This window comes from Perissodus microlepis, chromosome 7 (assembly GCF_051167445.1).
Source record: "Perissodus microlepis isolate ML-2025 ecotype Zambia chromosome 7, ASM5116744v1, whole genome shotgun sequence".
Taxonomy (NCBI): Eukaryota; Metazoa; Chordata; class Actinopteri; order Cichliformes; family Cichlidae; genus Perissodus; species Perissodus microlepis.
The window spans coordinates 53,881,822-53,887,926 of NC_140467.1; positions in this window are offsets into that span (position 1 = coordinate 53,881,822).

Here is a 6,105-nt window from a genome sequence, read left to right on the forward strand (position 1 = left end):
TTTTGTATCACTTTCTGATGTTTTATTAATTAACACAATACATGTATTGTTTATCTATAGATAATTAATTCTTCGATCTTAAATATGATCAACCTATCTCTAATAATTGGCTATGTACCACAGGCCTTCAAGCTGGCTGTAGTTAAACCTTTACTCAAAAAGCATCTCTAGACCCAGCAGTCTTAGCTAATTATAGGCCAATCTCCAACCTTCCTTTCATATCAAACATCCTTGAAAGAGTAGTTGTCAAACAGCTAACAGATCATCTGCAGAGGAATGGTTTATTTGAAGAGTTTCAGTCAGGTTTCAGAGCTCATCACAGCACAGAAACAGCTTTAGTGAAGGTTACAAATGATCTTCTTATGGCCTCTGACAGTGGACTCATCTCTGTGCTTGTCCTGCTAGACCTCAGTGCAGCGTTCGATACTGTTGACCATAATATCCTATTAGAGCGATTAGAACATGCTCTAGGTATTACAGGTACTGCACTGCAGTGGTTTGTATCATATCTATCTAATAGACTCCAATTTGTGCATGTAAATGGAGAGTCCTCTTCACACACTGAGGTTAATTATGGAGTTCCACAGGGTTCAGTGCTAGGACCAATTCTGTTTACATTATACATGCTTCCCTTAGGCAGCATCATTAGAAGACATAGCATACATTTTCACTGCTATGCCGATGACACCCAGCTCTATCTGTCCATGAAGCCAGATAACACACACCAATTAGTTAAACTGCAGGAATGTCTTAAAGACATAAAGACCTGGATGGCCGCTAACTTTCTGCTTCTTAATTCAGATAAAACTGAGGTTATTGTACTCGGCCCTGAAAATCTTAGAAATATGGTATCTAACCAGATTCATACTCTGGATGGCATTACCTTGGCCTCCAGTAACGCTGTGAGGAACCTTGGAGTCATTTTTGACCAGGACATGTCCTTCAACGCACATATTAAACAAATATGTAAGACTGCTTTCTTCCATTTGCGCAACATCTCTAAAATTAGAAATATCCTGTCTCAGAGTGACGCTGAAAAACTAGTTCATGCATTTATTACTTCCAGGCTGGACTACTGTAATTCATTATTATCAGGATGTCCAAAAAACTCACTGAAAAGCCTTCAGCTAATCCAAAATGCTGCAGCAAGAGTACTGACAGGGACTAGAAAGAGAGAGCATATTTCTCCTGTTTTGGCTTCCCTTCATTGGCTTCCTGTTAAGTCCAGAATTGAATTCAAAATCCTGCTCCTCACATACAAGGTCTTAAATAATCAGGCCCCATCTTATCTTAATGACCTTGTAGTACCATATCACCCTATTAGAGCACTTCGCTCTCGCTCTGCAGGCCTACTTGTTGTTCCTAGAGTATTTAAAAGTAGAATGGGAGGCAGAGCCTTCAGTTTTCAGGCCCCTCTTCTGTGGAACCAGCTTCCAGTTTGGATTCGGGAGAAAGACACTATCTCTACTTTTAAGATTAAGCTTAAAACTTTCCTTTTTGCTAAAGCATATAGTTAGGGCTGGACCAGGTGACCCTGAATCCTCCCTTAGTTATGCTGCAATAGACGTAGGCTGCCGGGGGATTCCCATGATGCATTGAGTTTTTCCTTTCCAGTCACCTTTCTCACTCACTATGTATTAATAGACCTCTCTGCATTGAATCATATCTGTTATTAACCTCTGTCTCTCTTCCACAGCATGTCTTTTATCCTGTCTTCCTTCTCTCACCCCAACCGGTCGCAGCAGATGGCCACCCCTCCCTGAGCCTGGTTCTGCCGGAGGTTTCTTCCTGTTAAAAGGGAGTTTTTCCTTCCCACTGTCGCCAAAGTGCTTGCTCATAGGGGGTCATATGATTGTTGGGTTTTCTCTGTATCTATGAAGCGCCTTGAGGCGACTTTTGTTGTGATTTGGCGCTATATAAATAAAATTGAATTGAATTGAATATATAGTTATTTATAGTATAGTAAAAATATTTATTTATTACTGTTTAAATTACTAATATGTGACATGTATTAGTTGTGATGTTCTGCTGAGGGTTAAAATGCCTTTTTGTCTTTTGGTATACTACGAAATGGCAATAAACCATTAATATATGTCTATGCTGTGCTCGTATTTATTTAACCCTACTCATATTTAATTTATGTTAGATTTTATTTTGAAAGATTTAAAATGGTTTAAAATGGTTCATTAAAGAACCATTTCAAAAAAGGTTCTTTGAAAAACCATTAAAGGTGCTCCAAAGAACCATTTCTTGATGGTTCTTCAAAGAACCATTGTTTGAAAGGTTCTTTGTGGCACCAAAAAAGGTTCTTCTGTGGCATCAGTCTAAAGAACCACTTTTGGTTCCAGTTGGCACCTTTATTTTTCTGAGTGCACCCACCCAGCTGTATAGAAACTCCGTCATGCTAGCTAGCACGCAGTACGAGTTATTGTAACTGATGGTAAAAAGTCAGCCTAACGGAAATAAATTACACCTAAACTTGGTTTATATCTGACCCAGATAGACTGCAGGTCATAACTTCTTACCTGAAGTTCAGTTCACCTGACATTCGGACCGCCTCGGGTCTCTCCTCTTGCCTCACCTTTCCGTCATCCACCTGCTGGCCTCCACCACTTGCTAATGTTACTGAATCTGTGGAAGCTCCGCCATAGCCACCACCAAACAACTGAGTTATTTTTACACATCGGCCAGCATCTGGCCAATCCACCACCTTTCATTGTTTATGCCGTTACAAGAAAAAAAAATCATAGGCCCATAAAAACGAAAAATCACCATCGGTCCACCGGGCAAGTATGCCTGATGGCCAGTCCAGCTATGCTTGCAACCCTGAACTTATTGTCTAATAAAGGAGACATGGAAATAGCTTTAGTTTGTCGTAGATCAAAGTGGAATTAATTTGATTGATTTAATAGGTATTCTTGGCGGGAATCCTGTATTCTAGTAGATATAGTCCCAGCAGCAGATTAGAATCGAGCATAATGACATTTTCTAAATGATCAAATTAAAACGCAGACATTACCGTAGCACTGCAATGCAGAGTTTGCACTTCAGTGGTTTCAGGTACGGCAAACCTACACACATAAAATCTATCCCCTCAACGCAGGACTGGTCTGGCACAAATAAATCGGGCCTGGCATTTTTGGTCCAGGCGACCAATCATGATCACTCACAAAAATGCATCAAAAATAAATCTATGTTGATTATGTACATAATTCATTGATATTGAGAGACTTTCTTTGTAATTGGTCCAGTTGTTGTTGGTTGGCTCTTAGTTTCACTGCCCTGCAGCATATGACACTAAAAAGCTACACTTTAACTATTAGGTGTGGCTCATGATCAAAGCATCCATGCATTTTACCTGAATCCTTGATTATGTCCCTCTATCAATTTGGTTACCACGTTGATTACACCTTCCTCTGTCGCTCTGTGAGGTCTGGTTTCTAGTTGTTACTGGTAATATAGTTCACGATGCAGCAGATATTCTACATGTCGGTTAATTTGACACGTTTTGCTGCATTTATTTTTAGTTTCTATTTCTCTTTCAGCGTTTTAGCTCCACATTTTCGCCACTTCTTCCACACTAAACTCAGTTTTACAAGATGCGTAAGGGCACAGCGAAGGTACGGGAGAGACCGGTTGCCCTGAGAGATTTGATTGGGCAATCCAGTGTCGGTAATGAAAATAAACCAATGGGCTGTGTGTAGCACTGTATGTACTAATATTCTATAAAGCTACGATCAGTAAAACATGGCACTTCCAGACATAACATAATGTAGTCCCAAACGTTTTATTTTTATTCTTCCAGTTGCGGAGTTAATGCTGTTGAATTAAATATAAACAGACGATTACATTTAATAACATAAGCTTAATCTATGTATGATTTTGATTTGTTTGATTTTATAAGTTCAGCAAGGATTCTGTCCTATGTTAGAATATATTGGCGTCTATAGAATAACAATACTGTTGAAAAACTGCTATCTACAGAAAAAAATCAAGCAGTAAAGCTGCATCTGATGCTCTCTGCATAGTACCATCGAGGAAATACAAAGACTTCAGACACTACTGATCCGCTTTGCTTTTCCGGGAGAAGTCCAAGGAATCTTCCAGTGGTCACACCACTTTCTGGAGACCTGATTGGTTAGTAAGTGGTGATTTTATACCTGGTAATCTCTAATCTGGAACCTAACCTGGACCCTATGTCACAAATCACGTTCAACACACCCAGGGTATCTTTATGTTATCTGGATACACTTACCTTAACAATCGTGATCAGGACAAATGGTCACATGAAGCTTGTTATCAACTCGCTAACGTAACCCAGGGCTTCACCTGCGTGCTCACGTGACAGTGGTGGCGTTTATAGCATCTATCAATCTAAAAGGCAAATCCTTATGACACCTACAAAAGAGACATTATCAAATGGTGACTAAATGTCTTTAAAGAGCACAGGAAATGTTAACCCATATAAAACATGTTTACCACTCTCTTCTTTTGACAACAGTCTGTAAACGTCTGGGAACTGAGGAGACCAGCTACTGGATTTTTGGAGTGGAATGTTGTTTTGTCTGATGTATGAACCAACTTAACAGTTGGTTGTTCAGTTATTGTATTTTTCATTTGATGACATAAGGACAAAAACTATGTTCCACGTGCAGTTACATTTGTTTTTGTGCTTCGTGTTCCCTCCCTAGTCTGCGTCTTTGAGAACTGTCTCATGTTTCCTGATTTACTTTGGTAGTTCTTGCCCTATGCAGAGATACTGCATAGGACGCGTTACTACGTTACTTGTAACGCGTTACTGTAATCTGATTACTTTTTTCAGGTAACGAGTAAAGGGATTACTATTGCAAAAACGGTAATTATATTACCGTTACTTACCTGTAGGAACGCTGCGTTACTGCGTTACTAAAACCGTGATTTTTTTGCGAGAATGTCTCATGACAGTGACATAAGCGAGTGCAACATTCGTGACAACAGCTGTGTGCAGATCAACAATGGATAATGTATTGAGTGCGGGAGAGAGTATGAGCGTGCAGCGTTTAAAGCGTGGAAGTACTGACCTTACTTTGAGTTTGATTCCATAAAAAGTGACAAAAACATTAGCGTCCATTGTGCATGGGAAGAAAACTTTTTACAGCAAAAAAAACCCCCTAAACTTCCAAGCAAGCACCGGGAGTGCGCTACCACGTAATGGGAAACTCACAGAGAAACTCGCGGATTCTTCAACTGACCGCTGCGGCACACCTGCACCAGGGCAAACCTCCGCCTACGCCACTCCTGCTTTACAGGTGAAAATAGAGCAAAAGGACCGCTAGTCTTTGATTCTATTTATTTTCTGCTGTGTTTTGCACAGCAGAAAATAAATAATAACTCTTTCAAATAATTTTGCATCTATTTGAAAGAGTGAGTGTAAACACAAAAAATATAAATATTTTATGTGCTGGAATGTGCAGAAAATAAGTTTAAATGTTAAACAAATTTCTTCCAGTCGGAGAATGTTGCATATAATTAAATTTTTGCTTGATGCATAAAGTTAAAAGGTTAAAACTAATAAAACAAGTTTTAAAAAGAGACTTTTCCATTTGATTACATTTTGTATGATGGATTATGCAGAAAAAGCAGAATTGGGCTGAAAGATCTATTGCTTTATCACCTGTTCAGGTTGTAAATCGTGTTTTTTAAAAGTAACTAAGTAACTAATTACTTTTGGAAATAAGTAATCAGTAAAGTAACGGGATTACTTTTTTGGGGAAGTAATCGGTAATTAGTTACTGATTACTCTTTTCAAGTAACTTGACCAACACTGGTCCTATGTTAATGTTTTCAGTTTTGCTTCAATTTGGTCTCATCATGGTCGTCCGCCCGCCTAAAAAAAAGTCCAAACAGCCTGTGACATTTTCTCCCAGTACTGACAGCTGTATTAGTTTAACAGCAAGTAAAGAGGCCTAAAGTGAAACGTTTTGAATTGTGACAGAAAATGGGAGCGAGATCTGTCGCGGTTTTAAATTCACTACCGGATGCACTCGGCTCTTCTTGAAAGGGATGTGACGCAATAAAAAAACCGCAACATGTACGACAGATCCACACTCGCGGATGAGGCCTGTG